The 17,797-nt window shown below is 35.7% G+C and overlaps 1 protein-coding gene across 7 annotated transcripts in view; it reads left to right on the plus strand.

The window, feature by feature from the left end:
• The window catches only part of CTBP1 (C-terminal binding protein 1), a 473,381-nt gene that overhangs the window by 35,238 nt on the left and 420,346 nt on the right, over window positions 1-17,797 (plus strand). For 5 of the 7 annotated variants that reach the window (XM_069071532.1, XM_069071498.1, XM_069071506.1 and 2 more), the window contains exon 2: window positions 7,232-7,278. The exons of the other annotated variants lie outside the window; for them this stretch is intronic. The gene's annotated coding sequence lies outside the window, so the exon portion shown is untranslated. The remainder of the gene's footprint in view (window positions 1-7,231; window positions 7,279-17,797) is intronic. 7 annotated transcript variants of the gene reach the window in all.

Below are 17,797 nucleotides of genomic sequence, written 5' to 3' on the forward strand. Positions count from 1 at the left end.
AAGCCAGAAACTGCCTCTGGCACCACACTTTCAGTCTCCTTTTCAACCGACACTAGAATAAAGGGCAGCTCTGATTGAAACTAAGAGGCAGAAGATAAAAGCTATAAGCAGGGTTATCTCTTGAAACAGTCAAGGAGAAAAATGAGCCTGCAGAGTTTGTAAAGAATCTCACCCAGATTATTTAGAGTATATTTTTATATGAAACCATGAGGAAAATAAGCAAAATGGAAAATGGAACAGATATGTTAGTGTTGAATAAATGATTTTCTTTTTATGCCAGCTGATCAGATTTTACCATCTTCATACTGGATTACCGTGTGAGACATTGCCCATGTGTTAATGGCCAGTTATGTAGTTTAAATGTACGATTTGTCATCAGTCTGGTCTACACATTTCTATAGATAGCATTCTCTACCACATGGACCAAAGGGTGTATGTACTCCCACCCCAGAACTCCCCTCCAAGAAAATATGCCCTCCCAGAGAATCTGTCACCTTGAAATGTTTGTTCTTATGGTTTGCCACTAATTACATCTCTTCTTTTTTTGGCCCTCCTGGAGAGTTTGTATTTCAGCTTGGCATGTGAATTTTCTTGGTCTCCTTAGACATTCTTCTCCAACTTATTTGGTAGACTTGACTAGGCATTGATTTTGGTTTGCTTCCTTCTGGCTTGCCTTCCCTGTGTCACATCCTGACATTTGCTGATATTTTTCCTTTACTCACATCTTTCAACCTTTTTCCACTGTCTTGAGTTAGTGGTTGCTTTTTGGGCACATTAGTTCCGTACAGGTATCAAATGAGTACATTCTGCCCATTTCTTTGAGCTGACATAGCAGTGGAATAATATTGTTGATTTCTTTTCTGATTCATTTTAACAGTCCTGTCACCTTAACATTTAAGATTTAGAATTTATTGATAAGGGACTAGTAAGTAATTCCACAGGATATTTTTTAAAACTTTGTGTAAATGTCTGTCATCATGAATGTGAAACTGTTAATGGTATAGATGATTAGTAACTAACCCTTCAACTTCAAAATATTTTTTTCAAATAGTAGCAACTCATATCCTAATATCCTTTTCATACAAATAAATTATAATATAGTGCTTTGACTTTTGAGAGTTAGTTGCTTTAAGATCCTAAGCTATTCCACAAACTTTTTAATCAGTTTTGTAGTACCATAAAATTTCCATTTTGCAGTGTTGTTGTGTCTGGCTACTTGACAGAATTATCTGTGTTAATTAGAATATAGCAGCTGCCACTACTATTTTATGATAGAAGCTGGAGCAAGTTGATGGCTTTCATTGATGATTCAATTGTATTATAATTGTATTATATGTTTATATATAATTATGGTGAGCCATCATTGAGAGAGGAACCACCATATTTAGACTTAACACCTCAGTCCCTGAAGTGCTATGGGAAGAATTTTTAAAAATGGAATTTAGGAATGTGGAATGCCAGCTGGACCAGACCAAGGACATTCAAAGGAAATTCCTACTGGAAACATCATATAATCTGGAAAGCACTGAAGCTTAGCATCTCAAGTTGGGAAATACCAAAAGAGTGGAAAAATTATGAACTATGTTAATGCTCCCAAAATATCTCTCTGATCTTAACAAAATCTTTAAGTGGATTTTTTATGTCTTCTGTTGTTATATCTCCTAGATTTTGTTTCTCTCCCTTCCAACTACCCAGAATTCCATGCCTTATAAGAAATAATTTTCAAAAAATAAAAAGAGAAGAAAAATATCACTAAAACTAATCAAGAAAAAAAAAAAATCTGACATTATATGCAGTATACAAGTGTGGACCCTGATGTGTGCTAGGGAACAAAAGGAATTTTCTTTCCTATGTCCTCTTCTGGGCCAAGCGTTTTCTTAATAAGTATATGACATTTAGTTTCAGTTATTCTGTGGTTGTTGCTCTTCACATTTACATTGTTAGAGTTTATGTTATAATACAATATTGGTATATTGTTTTTTGTGTTTTATTTTAATGTTTTTTCTTCCTCTGCTTATTTTACTTTGTATCAGTTCACATAAATCTTGCCACACATGCTCTTCATTTCTTACAGATTAACATTTTCTGTTATATTCATGTGCCACAATTTGTTTAGACATTCCCCAAAAGACTGACAACTACAGTGTTTTCAATTCTTTGTGCAAAGGTCAAATGAGTCACTTAATCCTAGTTATCCATTTTGTCCTAGTTAGCCTTGATACCTTTATCAGGTGATAATACCTCCATTAAGTCAATATGACCTAAGTGTGAGCACAGCAAGACATTTCTAGTCAGTCAGTCAACGTTTTTATTCTTGGGTGAGAAGAAATGGAGTGACATTAGGCATCAAGTATATTTGAATTAGTTGAAGAGACTAAATTCCAAATTGCTTTCCATGGTACTTTTACCGGTTTACTACTCTACCAACAGTGCATTAGTGGGTCTGTCTTTCCTCAACTTCTCCAACATGGTCTCTTTTTGGCTTTTATTATCTTTGCCATTTTGCTAAGTATGAGGTGAAATTTCAGGGTTGTTTTGACCTGCATTTCTCTTATTATTGGTAATGTGGATTATTCTTTCATATTATCTGTTAATATTAATTTTATTTGTTCAAAAGCTTTTCCATTTCATGCAATAAAATTATCTCATTTTCTTTTTAATTGCTTCTTTTCTTTGTTCATTAATACTAATTCATCCCCTACCCATCAGTACAAGAGGATATGATCAACTTCTCTTCTATTTTTTTTTTTTGCTTTAATTTTTAACATGCAGGGCATATGTCCATGTTATATTTATTGGGTAAAATGGTGTGAGACATTGGTCTGTGCCTAATTTCTGCCAGACTGCTTTATACTTTTCCTAGCAGCTCCTATCAACTGGGTAATTATTTCCTAGGTGATTTATGTTTTGGGGTTTCTCAACATTAGGCTATTGATTCTTCTTTGTCTAGTCTATAAAATCCTGATAAGAATTATCAGTATGTCTATGGAAAAGATCCTCAAAAATATGGAAATGGAGCAGACAGCCCTTCACAAATGATTCTGAATAGCACTTCACATCATTGTAGTCACAGAGTTAACTGAAAGGTATGGAAAATACCCTGTGCCCCTATGTTAATGATTAAGAAGAAGCATCTGACACAGCAGAATAGAACAAAGCCTGCAAACCGTTTCTGTTGGACCTCAGCCTATCATTCATATGTTAAGCTCATTCAAGATTCTTTGGTGAATATAACCACAGAGATAACTGTCCAGTGACCCTCTGTTTATTCATATTAAACAGGGCATGAAACTAGGAAAAATATGCTTGCTATATATATGTGTTTGCCACAACCGTGGAGTATGGGCTCATCCAGGGCCCTAATGAAAGGGGGTTCTGTATACAATGGCAAAATCAAGTCATCAAGAAACATATTTAAATGCCTGTTGACTGCTAAGTTCTTGGGACACAAAGAAAGGCAAAAGACAGTTTCTGCCCCCAAGGATTTCCGCTCAGTGAGACCTGTAGATACATTAGTTTGTGCGAATTGTAGCAAGCCCCAGCATATTGTAGAGCATCTTCAGTAAGGTGCATGATTTTTCAAAACAGATCATCAGGCCAGGAATCCATATAGGAAACGTTAAATGGATTTTAAAAATGCTTATTATCCAGATTTATGACATACTGTTAGAAAGCTGATCCATAATATTAGTATGTAAATACACATATATGAGACACACATTGCAGGTGTTCAGTGAGTCAGGTCCAAAATTGATTAGGAATGAGTAGGGGTGGATTACATTTGGGAAATTGTGCAGTTCAGCTGTGTATGACTCTTTATGACCCCATTTGGGGTTTTCTTGGCAAAGATAGTGGAGTGGTTTGCCATTTCCTTCTCCAGTTCATTTTACAGATGAAGAAACTGAGGCAGATAGGGTTAAGTGATTTGCTCAGGATCACACAGCTAGTAAGTGTTAGAAGTCAGATTTGAACTCAGGAAGATGGGTCTTTCTGACTCCAGGCCTGGCACTTTATCCACTGAGCACTTGACTGCCCTAATATATTGCTTAACAAGGGCCTAATGCTCTACTTTATAGACAGGCCTAGGTACCCTGTCAACTTTAAAAACCTTTATGATAAACAACATACCAATATTTTATTTAAGGTGTATATTAATCGATTTAACTGGGGTAATGAAATAACTCCATGCAATTAGATTTTATTTATCCTAAGAGATTCTCCATAGGGGAGAGTGGTTATTATACAAGATATGAGTAAGCTATTGCAGAATAGAAAGCTAGAGAGCTAGGGAGGGTCATTTCTTCTAGACTAGGTCATATCATATAATGATTCCCTCAGTGATACAGTTTGCATGCTGCCTACTCTGTGTGCTAAAAATAAGATGGACTTAGTTAAACTGTTAAATGTGAATCATTCATTCACTCAACAAGCATTTGCTAAGCACCTACTGTATGCCAGGCACTGTGTAACCATTCAGACTGCAAAGATAGATTGTAAAAGCCCTTGCCTTTAAAGAGTGTCTATTCCATTGGGGGAGGAATGTATGATGCACACAAAGATCAGTCTATACCAAGTTATTGATGAAAGAGAGGACTCTAGCAACTTGAGGGGAATCGAGGTAGACTTTATGTAGGAAATAGCACTTTCTCAAAGCTTTGAAGGATGCTTGTTGTTCCAAGAGGAAGAAGTGAAAAGGGAGACTAGTCCAAAAGATATGGAGATGGGAGTGAAAAGGCACGGAGAAGGGAGATAGCCTGTCATCTCTGGGGAGCAGCAAGCAAACCAATTTGCTTAGGCTAAATAAAGAGTATGTCAAGGAGAGTGATCTCCAGTAAGCCTGGAAAATAGACTCAGAGATAGGTTATGAATGACTTTAAAACAGACACACAGAAAAGTTTGTATTTTATCCTAGAGCTTCTTGAGGAGAGTGACATGGATGGACCTCTGCTTTATAATGATCAGTTTATTAGTTATGTGGAACATGGTTTAGAGAGAAATAGATTCTGGAAGTGGGAACAGGAAGGAGCTTCATCTAGGATTGAAACATATACTCAAATTATTTTAAGCTAAAAAGTAATGATAGTTTGCTCTCTAACACTATGGCTAGGCTGGAAGACCTTCTAGCAGGAGATGCTTTCCCTGTTGCCTTCCCTTTAGCTCACCTCCTTCCCCTTCATCCAATCTTATTCAGACCCCACCAGGCAGCTGGTGAGCAAGAATGATTTGGCCACCCTCATCTGCTGGATAAATTGAGAGTCATCAGTGAGATGGAAGTGAGATGGAAGACCACCTTACTGCCAAGGGGGTGTGAAGTTCTATGGTCTTTGCCACTTGCTTTAAGCTCCTCTCTCAGTTATCTGACTTCCTATTACATACTAAAGACCCTATGTCTTGCTACCCTCCCAGCAGCTGAATTAGTAATTATTTAATACATACCTGTTCAGTCATTCATCCCAAGTTTATGAGGTGGTAGAGAAATACTTTTTATTTTTGTGGTGTTTCATATTTTGTAGTCGTCTTTTACTTGTCTTCACTTGATCCTTCTAACAGTTTTATAAGTTAGGCAGAGTTGATATTATTTTTTTTCAGTGAGGAAACTGAGGCCTAGAGAATTTGATTTGTGTGTCACCTAAGGTATAAAGTTGAAATTCTAATTCCATTTTCCTGACTTCTGTGGGAAACTTCTTATGAGGGCTTATAACTCTTCAGCACCTCAACTCAGTTGCCTCTCCCCTGTGATTCCTTTTATAGAGGGCTTCCACTCTTCAGGGTAGGCACTAGATCCCTTTTTCGTATTTGTATCCCCTATTCTTGTTACAGTGCCTTACACATAGTAGGCACTTTAAAATTGTTTATTGAACTAAATTGAATTGAATATATCAAGTTGTCCCTCCCAAATTAACTTGGTTCTGTGTTAAGCTTTTTATAAATTAATGACTTAATTTCTTCCAATTTTATTCACCTTCCCCTTTTAACTTCCCAGGATCTTAGTTCGCTAGAGTTGGACCAAATAACCTCACAATTTCCTTCTAAATTTCAGTCCTATGATCTTTTCCTTCTTTCTCAGTTCTTCACCATTGTCACCCCCATATCCTCCTTTTCTCTTTCTAAACTCAGACACCAACCTCCAGATTTTAAAAGAGTAACACTTCTTCAGCTGGTTGCTCTTAAGGTGATATTTTACTGTATGCTTTTTCTCTTTGAGGAGTGTAAACATTCATCCATAACCAACATTTAAATGCCTGCTGTATGAAGAGTACTGGGATTAATAGGGGACAAGATTCGATAAAGATACATGCCTTACCCTTGAGAAATTTTCAGTTTGGTAAGAGTATATATAATTTACATGCATAACCTTACTTCTCACTGTTATTGTAGGTTCATTGGAGGTGGGGAAGGAGATTTCCTTAGAGGAGATTTCAAGTTGGGTTTTTTTTTAAAGTAGGAATTTGATAAAATGAGAAGAAATATGCGTTCTGTGCCTAGGTAGAGTTGTCTGCAAAGGTCCAGGTATTTGAGAGAGCAGGACATGTTGGGATAGGAGTGGGGAGTTGTCTTATGTGGCTGGAAAGTAGGGTGTATATGGAGGAATTATATGGAAAAAGTTGCCTGGATTGGGTAACACTAGATTGTAGAAAGCCTAGCATGCTAGGCAGACGAGTTTCACCTTTACTCATTAGACAAAAGAGGGTTATTAAAATATTCTTTGAGTGGATAAATGGAATGCCTAGGTAAATAAGAGAAGTTATTTCAGCTGTGGAATGAATGATGGTGAGAGGAAGAGCTATAGGGAGGCTATTGCTGCAGTGCAAGTAACGGGGATTTGTATGGAGTGGGGCAGGGGGTGGCAGCCGTCTTAATCAAGAGTAAAGGAGAGGTGGTGAGAGATACTGCAGAGATGGGATCTGTATAGGGCCTGGCCATTTTGCCTAAGAGAATTTAGGGGAGAGGAAAGAGTCAAAGATAAGCTTAAGGTCATGAATGTGGGAGACTGCATGAATGATGGAACCACAAATGGTAATTGAAGTCAGAAAGAAATAGTGCCATTACACTTTGCTAAACATTATTAATTAACCTTTGTATGAAGGGGCAAAATAATATGACATACTTCTTTGAAAAGGATGTATGTGGGATTCAAAAATGGAAAAAAAATTCAATTCATATAGAAATCCTTAAAAATTATAAGCATTTAGATTAGTACTAATTTCTTTTCTAATATGCTTATCAACAGGACAGAGTGGAGTGCTTGTGATTCCAGTCCTATCAAGACGAGGGAAGGTCAGTATTATGCATTCATGTTAACAATGCTACTGGTCTTTTTGTGTGATGCAAAAAAGGTGAACATAAGTGGCCACTGGAGAAGCTTATATGCTAGGCAGTTATCCATGAGACCTGCAGTCACAAGAAGATAAGACTGCACTAAATGTGATGGGATCAAGCAGCACTAAGTGGTACAAAGGACGATTGGATGAAAAGCTTCAAAGTACAGTAGTTTTTATTCTTATAGTAGCCAGGGAAGCTTTGCTTTATGTAAATTCTTCATGTAGTACAGAACTGCTTACTGTGATTAGTACTTGTAGCATTTCATAGCAAATGTGAAAATTATTTTTCTAAATTTTAAAGGAGCAATACTTTTTAATGAAAGATTTTGAGAGATAGATGAGGTTCAGGGATTATGTGGTTACTAGATAGATCTATTTTCATGAAACCCCTGAATTTTCATACTAGTATGAGCAGGTCACTTCAAGTAAAGTGGGAGAAGGATGAACAGAGCCAGGTATCTCTTGCAGAGTAGATCAAACGCTCCACTTGGAGTCTAGAAGACTTGATTTCAAATGCTGCCTCATACAGTTCTTTGCCATAGGACTCTAGGCAAGTCACTTTTTTAAAAATTTCAGATGCAAATTATAATTAGTTTTAATAGTAATTTTTAGATTTAATATGGTAGAATGTTTTTTCACTAATAATCTAAGTACTGAGTTTTTAAAAAAAATAGTTCTTAAGGGTTATTCTAAAGACTAAATGTTAATACTAACTGATGATGTATCTTTTTTGTCTAGTGCAAAAGTGGCAATTATTGCCTTTAAAATATTGGGATTTTTTTGAAAACTACATGATAGGAAATAATTTGGGATGTAGGGATGTCATTGTTTTTCTTGGTAAAGATGTTCTTGAATGAATTGTGGTGACTTAAAAAAATAGAATAGCTCTTGGAGAGTCTATATCATCATACAATAAGTGATTTGGGTAGTGAAGTGTCTTTTCCAACTATCAGTCAAAGTGTTAAGTGTTTCACAGGAAAATTGTGAAACTAAGGGAGAAGTTCTCCCTTTTCTTCTGAAGAGTAGAGCTCACCTTGACAAAGTGTTCTTCTAATGGCTTTTTGTGGTTTGTATGCAGTGTTATATTCTCAATTTCCAGTGGTACTGCAAGTTGGGGTGGGTAAATTAGAAAGGTCTCTCTCTGGTATTGGCAAATGACAGACTGTAGGTCTGCCATTCAAAGACTAAACTACCTTCATTTGGAGCGTATCACTCGAGGGATTGGCTCTAGCAACTCATGAAATGGTATACCTTGGAATGGGGGAGGGGAACTGTGACGTGCTTAGATCAGGGGTTCTTAACCATTTTTGTGTCATAGACTTTTTTGATAACCTGGCAAAGTCTGGGGACTCCTCAGAATACTATTTTTAAGTGCATAAAGTGAAATACATAAAATTTTGAAGGAAATCAATTATACTGAGGTACAGTTATTGAGATATTTTAAATAATAAGGTCATGGGCTCCAGTTTAAGACCCCCTGGCCTACATGGAGTTCATGGTGAAATCACAGATCTGTGATGTTTTGAAGTGTAATTTATGTGAAAGTGTTTAAAATCTATGGAAGGATTGTTGAAGTCTTTGAAACAGATGTTCCAGATATATCCAAGCAAATAATTATTTTTGTTAGTTTTCATTATGATTATTCGACATTAAAAGTTACATTACTGTTTGGAAGTTGAAGATTCTTCATTGAATAATAATACAGGGATATGAGAGCTTGTTTTTTTCACAGAGTTCAAAGAAATTTGACATTACATGTATCATTTTTCTTTAATCCTTGTGAAGTATCTGTTTTTCTTCATGAATAGATACGGTCTCTGTTTGAATTTTTCCAACTTGAGTAAAATAAACCACCTTTTTGTAAAGGTTTCTCAACAGTTTTGGTGAGAAAGGATGATGAATAGCTTAAATTGTTGATAAAATACCCTATTAGTGTTTAAGAAATAGTTTTTAAGGGTTACTCTAGAGAGTATTTGACATATAGTGGCAAATACGTGTATTTAAGTTCTAAGAAAGTTTTTAGAAATACCAGTTTTAGGTAAATATTAGCCTTTTGAAGGGTTAGGGGCTAATATATTTCACAGTGAAAGCTATTAAAGTAATGATATTTAAGTAGCATGGACCATTTGTCACTAAATAAGAGTTTAAAAACCCACTGTTTTCTCATTTTCTCTTTTAAAACATCGAAATCTATAGTTGCTAAAGCAGAATGAGGAAAGGTTAGGACCATGTACAATGAGAAATTTAGTGGGCTGAGGAAGAATATTTCATGACAAAAAAAAATTAAAGTGAATTTTTGTCTAGTAAACAACCTCAGAATTTACCTAAAGTTTTGAGCTGTAGCTTTATTTTGGAGGTAAATACATAACGTAGAAAGGTGAGTACTTTGAAGGACAGTAGTTCTTTGGATGCATGAACTGTACTATATTTGAGTTTGTGTTTCATTCTCATCAGTTTATAGTCAGATTGCCCATTCAAGCTCTAAAAATGGTTGATTAAAGGGAGAAGAGTGTTCTCATGGTGGTACAGTGCAGTCTTACAAGGTAATACAATACTTATGGCTGAGATGGTAAGAACTTTTCATAGGTTGTGGGCCTGGGTCCTCAGCACCATGCGACTTTGAGTTTGGCTGCCATTTAAGCAAACGATCTGAGACTTTGACAGAGTGAAGCAGCAACATGATGACAGAGCAGAGGCTGGAAAATAAGTTTTACTTCATGCATTTTAAAGGCAGGTCTTAGATTATAAGAGTGCAAGGTAAAACTGCCAGTGCTGATAACATGGTGACTTAAGATAGCAGAAAGATTTTCTATTTTATAATTCATAAAAAACAGACAAACAAAAACCAGACCCAACAACAAACCCAGCCATTTGGTCCTTATTACCTCTACCTGCTACAAGAGAAAAAAAAAATAAGTTAACAGGGTAGTAAAACAGATCGTGATTCTTTAGTTATTTGCCATTGCTTAATACTTGAGTATAGATCTACCATATGACAGAATTGATCATTTTGGTCTTGTTGATTTTAGTCCAAACACTGGACCGCTAGTGAAGGCCACTAAGTTTTTGGTTTCCTTTTTATACGTGTCATCCTGTTGGATCCAGGCTGTAAGTCAAATGATCTATTCTTTCAGCATAACTTGCCTAGTATTTTTTTGCATCACAGACTGCATCGGTTTTGTGTGACAGTCATGACCTTCTTTCTCTCAACTCTGCAATGATCTAAGAATTCTGATGTTGGTATTTACAGAAGAACAGAAGCGTGGGGTCCTCCAGCATGCCCTGGAAATAATGTTGTGCATAATCTTGCTGCATAATTGCATGCCAAATGAAAAGACCTCCGTGCATCAGTTTTTCAAAAACCCATCAAGTGACCCTAAGTCTTTCCAAGAAATCTCCTCAAAGACACCTGTCAAAATCTACCCCAGAAAGCATTCTGAGGGCTGAGTGAACCTGATCTTTTACTTTATAATTTGTTGCAGTAATGATAAGACAAATTTAAAAAATAAATTTAGCTAATAGCTTTGTATGGAACACTGTGATGTTGTATGTCAAGTGTACTTTTCATGTATTTTGTGACTACTGCCTTTTAAAATTATTTGATATAAACTTTAGAAAAGCTTCACATGAAGTATTTGCATTAATTTCTGAAATTCTATTGAATTCATTAAACATTAAGTACCTACCATGTGTTAAAGCACCATTCTTGCTGCTGGAGGAGATGAAAGGTTCAGATAAAGCATAGTCCCTAACCATAGAACTATTTAAAAAAAGAATTGGCCATCAGATCTCAAATTCAGGATGCTGCTTGTTATTTTAACGTTGTTTCTTCTGGAAAAATGGACTCTACATAAATAATTTTTACTTAAAATCTCCTAGTAGTATAACCTGCTGTCAATGTGAGGACTCCTTGTACTTTTTCAGTTTTGGTTGAATATTATTTGATATTTTATTTTTATTTTTAATAGATTTCTTCATACATGAGATAACCTTTTGAGAAGCCATGCTTTCTTCCTTATTAAAGCAATATTCTCAGTGTCTATATGACAAGAGAATTATTTACAAGAAAGAAATCAAAATTACAGTTCTTGGCTTTTCTCTTTGGAGAACCTTAAAATGGACATAAAACCATAGTTGGTGATGTGGGGCCAGAGTGCAGGGGGCTTGGGAGAAGAAATTCAAGGAATTGTTTTTTTCTGGTGAGTTGAGGCCTCTTGGAGTTCTCTTTCTACTTATGGGCACGTTTTCACTTTTCATGCTCTGTTTGGTGAGCTTACCTTGGACCAAAGCTTGCCTTCTGCATGCTGTGCCAATACCATAGGACTATCCCTAGGGTGGTACCAAGTTATATTCAGCTATATAAAGTGGTTGGGAGAATACAAAATAAATACCCCTTTGTACTGCATATGTGCACCAATGATAAAATTTATTCACAAGAAAATTTCATGTTAAAATGTTATTGCTGTTCTTCAAGCTTTCATTTGTTTCCTCTTCTCTGTTTTGGCTCACTTGCATCTTTCTGTCATTATCCCTGACACAGATCCCTTCAGCATAGAGTAGAGAGAGCAGTCCAGAGGAGGATAATGAAGGTCACTGAGAACCTTGACTATGTTACTTACTATTTGGAGATGGTGTATTCACTTAGCTCAGAGGTCACCTCGAGCAGTGATTTCAAACCCATTTTGAGCAGACAGCATATTGTTGTTTCTCTCATCTCATCTCTTTTTCTTCCATTGCCAAAGTGATTCATAGCATATGTTTTTTTTAATTAAAGTATTTTGTGTCATATTAGAAAGTTATCACATTGAGCCAAAGGCCATTACAAGATTTTCACAGAAAAGATGTAGGTATCATGTGATTGATTCCTTTAACAAATATTTAGTTATGTGTATAGAATAAACAAAGCATGCTGCTTAGCAGTAGGGGAGCTGTAAAGACAAATAAGATATAGTCTCTGCTTTCAGATAGCTTACAATTTAATAGGGGGATAAAACATATACAAGTAAAAGTAAAACAAAATCAACATGACAAATATTATCTTTTTGATAAATTATACAGAAATAGCCACAACAAAGTCTGTGAGTTCAGGGTGCACAAATAGGTAATATTTAAGCAGTAATTTTCATAAAAGGAAACTGGGGATCATGTTTTTGAGGAAGTTTCCTTTTTTTCCTCAAAACTCTTTTACATTTCTCTCTCTAGAGCCTTGCCTGTTTATCGCTCTTTTCCTGGCTCAGCATGTTTCCTCCAAAAACATGGTGACTCAATTTTTAAAATTACTTTTGGCTGTAGCTATCTAGTGATAATCAAGGGTAACCTGACAAAGCACTTGGCTAATTCTGATCTGCTACCACTGGTTCCTAAGGGCAGACAGGTCAGTCGCACCAGTGCCTACCCGGGCTTCTTCCTGCAGCTGTACCGTCTGCTCTCTGGAAGTGCCTGTGACCTGAGGAAGTCAGACAGAATAACTTGTGTTTGTCACACCATTGTTAGAAAGAACTGGAAGTGTCAACAGTACAGAGAGATTTTCTGAAGTTTTTACCTGTTTGCTATGTACATTTTTACATGCTCAGACTTATGGTGTGTGTGTGTGTGTGTGTGGTTTTTTCAGTCATATTACAATAAAACTTTCATATTCTGATTTGACAATTTAGAGGTTTGATGATTTGGGCTGGATTTTGCCTTGATTAGTAAAGCAAGAAGGAAACTTATTAAGTCAATGAATAGTGTTTTGTTTTTAAAACAGCAGAATGACTTCAAACATTTAGGGGTATCGTTTACTTATAAGATCTTATAAACTGCTAACTACTCTACAAATGACAGCTATTACCATCATCATAACAGAAAATGTTATAAATATTTGCAATAGAGTAAAATCACAATGAATTCTAGAAAGTAATCCCTAACAGAGGAATGGAAAGCCAGAATTAATGAAAAATATGAATTATAGACTTTTTTATAAAATTGTAAGTTTAGTAATTTCAAAGTCCATACAAAGAACAGCAACTAGCCTAAAAAAGCTTTTACTTGAGAGAAATGTCAGTTCAGTGAATAGATATCAGTGATTTGTAACAAGCGTATCATAAACCTATACCCAGATTGTACACATTTCTGATTATATGAGTATTTACAAATATTCCAGGTTTGACAAGTTTTGTTTTATTTTTGATAAATTAAGCCCAAGTCATTGTTAAGACAAGTTTGTGGTTGACTTTAGTTTTATTTCAAGTTTCCATTAAGTGTAGAGGTTGGTTGAATACTTTACCAGACATTTTCCAAAAAAAGATTAGTACAAGATTTACACTTATTCAATAAATAATTATAGAGTACATATTCTGTGTAAGTCGTTCCTGAATGCAGTGGGTAATATAATAGTGACACAGTAGATAGAACTCTGTGTCTAAAGGCAGGAAAACCTAAATTCAAATTTGGTCTCAGGCACACACTTATCTGTGTGACCCTCTGCAAGCCATTAATTACACCTGTGTATGTCTCAGTTTCCTTAACTGTAAAATGTGGGTAATAATGGCATCTACTTTCCAGGGTGGTTGTGAGAATCAAATGAAATAATATTTATTAAGCACTTAGTACAATGCTTAGCAGATAGTAGACACGAAGTTTAAAAAAAGTATGCTTCAATCTGCATTCAGACTACATCAATTTTCTTCCTTCCTTCTACCTGCCCAGTAATACTATTTTTCCAGAAATGTGTATTTTTAATATATAAATCAGTCTTTTAAGAGTTTCTCCATATGTTAATAATGCTCCTACTTTGTCTTTCCTTTAGTAAAGGAAATTTAATTTAATTTCAGTTAAACTGCCTTGGGGCAACAGCAATGCCATCATCATTTTCATTGGAATAACCCTAAAGCCAACTAATCAACCAGCATTTTTTGAGCACCTACTGTGTGATAGGCACTGTGCTAAATTCTGAGGATATGAAGAAAGCCAAAAAAAAAATACCTCTTCCCCCTATATAAAGGGGGAGACAACATACAAACTTTGTATCTGTGTTCAGACAAGACAGAATAAATTGGAGATGATCTCAGTGGGAAGGTACCAGCATTAAGTATTGAGAAAGACTTCTCATACAAGGTAAGGCTTTAGCTGAGACTTGAGTGAAGCCAAGAGACAGAGATGAAGAGAGAGAGAGAGAGAGAGAGAATTCTAGACCTGGAAGTGAAAATGACCCACACTGTTCCAGTAGAGAGTAATTGAGGGCAGGGTTGAGGGTAAAGAGGGTGACGGAATAGAAAGAGAACCAGGTTTGTATTCAGGAGACCTGAAAATGCTTCTACCTTTGTGAGCAAAAGTCACTTCCTCTCTTTGGATCTTGGCTCCCCTCATCTGTAAAATGAGGAGTTTCCACTAAGCCCCCTTCAATATTTTAAATGTGTGATCCTCAAAACAATTTGGTATTGGCTAAGAAATAGAGTGGTGGACCAGAGGAATAGATTAGTTAAACAATACAGAGTAGTAAATGACCATAGTGATCTAGTGTTTGATAAAAAATAAGGATCCATGCTTTGGGAACAAGATACTATTTGACAAAAGTTGCTGAGAAAACTGGAAAGCAGTTTGGCAGCAACTAGGTACAGACCAACATCTCACACCATATACCAAGATAAAGTCAAAATAGACATAAAGAGTGATATAAGCAAATTAGGAGAGCATGGAATATCTCCCTGTCGGATCTCTGAATAGGGTGAAAATTTATGACAAAATGAGATATAGCATTATGGAAAATAAAATGAATAATTTTGATTACTTTAAAAAGTTTTTTCACTAAGAAAACCAATGCAGCCAAGATTAGAAGGAAAGTAGAGGGGGCAGCTAGGTGATGCAATGAATAGAGCACCAGCCCTGGAGTCAGGAGGACCTGAGTTCAAATCGAGCCTGAGACACTTGATACACTTACTAGCTGTGTGACTTTGGGCAAGTCACTTAACCCCAGTTGTCCTCCAAAAAAAAAAAAGGAAGGAAAGTAGAAAACTATATCAGGTTTCTCTGATAAAGGCCTCATTTCTCAAATATATAGAGAATTGAATCAAATCTTTAAGCACACTAACCATTCTCCAATTGATAAATGGTCAAAGGATATAAAGAGGTAGTTTTTAGAAGAAGAAATCAAAACTATAGTCATATAAAAAAAAACACTCCAAATAGCTATTGATTAGAGAAATTTAAACAATTCTGAGGTACTACCTCATACCTATCAGACTGTGCTAATGTGACAGAAAAGGGAAATGACAAATATTAGAGATGTAGAAAAATTGGGACACTAATAATACACTGTTGGTGGAGTTGTGAACTGATCCAACCATTCTGGAGAGCAATTTGGAACTATGCCAAAGGGCTGCATACCCTCTGACTTAGTTCTATATCCCAAAGAGATTTTTTTTTTAAAAAGGAAAAGGACCATTTGTACAAAAATATTTACAGCAACTCTTTTTTGTAGTAGCAAAGAATTAGAGATTTAGGGGATGCCCATCAATTAGGGAATGGTTAACCAAGTTATGTTATATGATTATGGTAGAATACTGTTGTACTATAAGAAATGATAAACAGAATGCTCTCGGAAGAACCTGGAAAGACTTACATGAATTAATGCAAAGAGAAATGAACAGAACCAGGAGAACGTTGTATATAGTAACAGCACTATTATATGATGATTGACTGTGAATGACTTAACTATTCTCAGCAATACAATAATGCAAGACAACTCTGAAGAATTTAGGAAGAAAAATATTATCCACCTCCGGAGAAAGAATTGATGGAATCTGAATGCAGATTGAAGCATACTTTTTTAAAACTTCCTCTTATTTTATATTTTTGGTCTGTGTTTTTTTTTCATGGATAATATAGAATATGTTTTGCATGACTACACATGTATAATCTATATAAAATTGTTTGCCTTCTCTAGGCATGGGGAGGGGAGGGCCAAGAGAATTTGGAATTCAATTTTTTTTAAAGAATGTTTAAAATCATTTTTACATGTAATTGAAAATGTATATTTTTTTAAAATAAAAATATTCTGATAAGGGAAAAAAATGAAATGTATGATTCTGTGTGTTTTTCTTTTGTAAGCTCAGTACATACCTACTATGGTTGTATCTACTTAAGAAACTTATTAAAATGTTAAATTGAATTAAACTGAATTCCTCTGCTGTAAAAATAACTTGAGGTCTGTGGAGCCACACTCAGCCCTTGCCCGTTTACACAGGTTATAGACAAACTGGACTCTTAGTTGTTTGCCAGACTTGACATTCCATTTTCACACTTGACGTGCCATTTTCAATCTCACTCATAGGTGACCAAATAACATATGTACGTTTCCCTAAGCTGGAATACATTCCCTTCCCTTTTCTGCCTCCTAGGATTCTTCTCTTCCTTTAAAGGCTATCAATCTGTGCTACCACCTCCAAAAGTGTTCTCTTCAGTTGTTAATGGCCTCACTCTTCTCAAATTACCTTGTATCCACGTATGTATAGACTTGTTTCATCCCACCCAGTGGCATGTTACTTTATTATACTTGGAAGACATGAGCTATTTTTCCCCTTTTATATTCCCTGTGCCTTACAAAGTAGGTAGTTAAATGCTTATTGAATTGTTCTTCCTGTTCCTACTATAGTATGATTAACACTGGAACCAGCCCCAATCCAGAGTGTTAAATTACTCAAACTTCCTTGAGGTAGGGATCGATCCAGTAGCATCATAGGGGAGAGGGCTGTTCCCATAGTGGAGGACAGAGGAAGATTGAGATGGAATTCAAACTATATTGCTTTATGAAGGAAAAGTTAAGTTGTGATACTTTACCATGTAAATTTCTATGCTGATGCATACCATATGTGATTCAAAAAGATGCTTCAATAGCAATAGGAAGAAATTATCCTGTACTGAGGGAATTGTTTCTTTAATTTCAGTAGCTATTTGTAGTCCAACATTTGTGTTACAACATATGAGTCAATTTAATCTTAATTTGTTCATTTCAAAGTTAATTTATGCAAGATGGCTACAGGACAGAATCTGTTGTAACAATTGCATTTATCAAATTTCCCTAAGAAATTTTTCTTTTATCTGATGCTCTTTGATATTAAAAAGATCATAGGTGGTGATTTGATTGCAAAAGCATCTGACTTTAACTGACTGATGGAATGCAGGTTAGAATGTTGGTCCTGACATGATTTCTCCAATGGCAAGGCATTTCATCTTTTGAAACTTCATCCCTTCATCTATAAATAGAAGATCTTACTGCTTGCACTGTCTACCTCTCACTACAAAATTTGTACTTTTGAAATCATTCAAGTCACTATAGAAATGTGAGTTGTCACTATTTAGTGTCTTCTGCAAAGAAAGGGTATAAGAGAGCCATCCAAAGGAACCTGTAATGTAGTTGGAAGACAAAACAAATAAACACAAAAGCCCTGGGCTGTCAGTAGGAAAGTTAGAGCATTTTATTTTTCACTCAGCTCATG

Source organism: Petaurus breviceps, unplaced genomic scaffold, assembly GCF_028583685.1.
Source record: "Petaurus breviceps papuanus isolate PSGF00001 unplaced genomic scaffold, PetGlider_PUasm1.0 140, whole genome shotgun sequence".
Classification (NCBI taxonomy): Eukaryota; Metazoa; Chordata; class Mammalia; order Diprotodontia; family Petauridae; genus Petaurus; species Petaurus breviceps.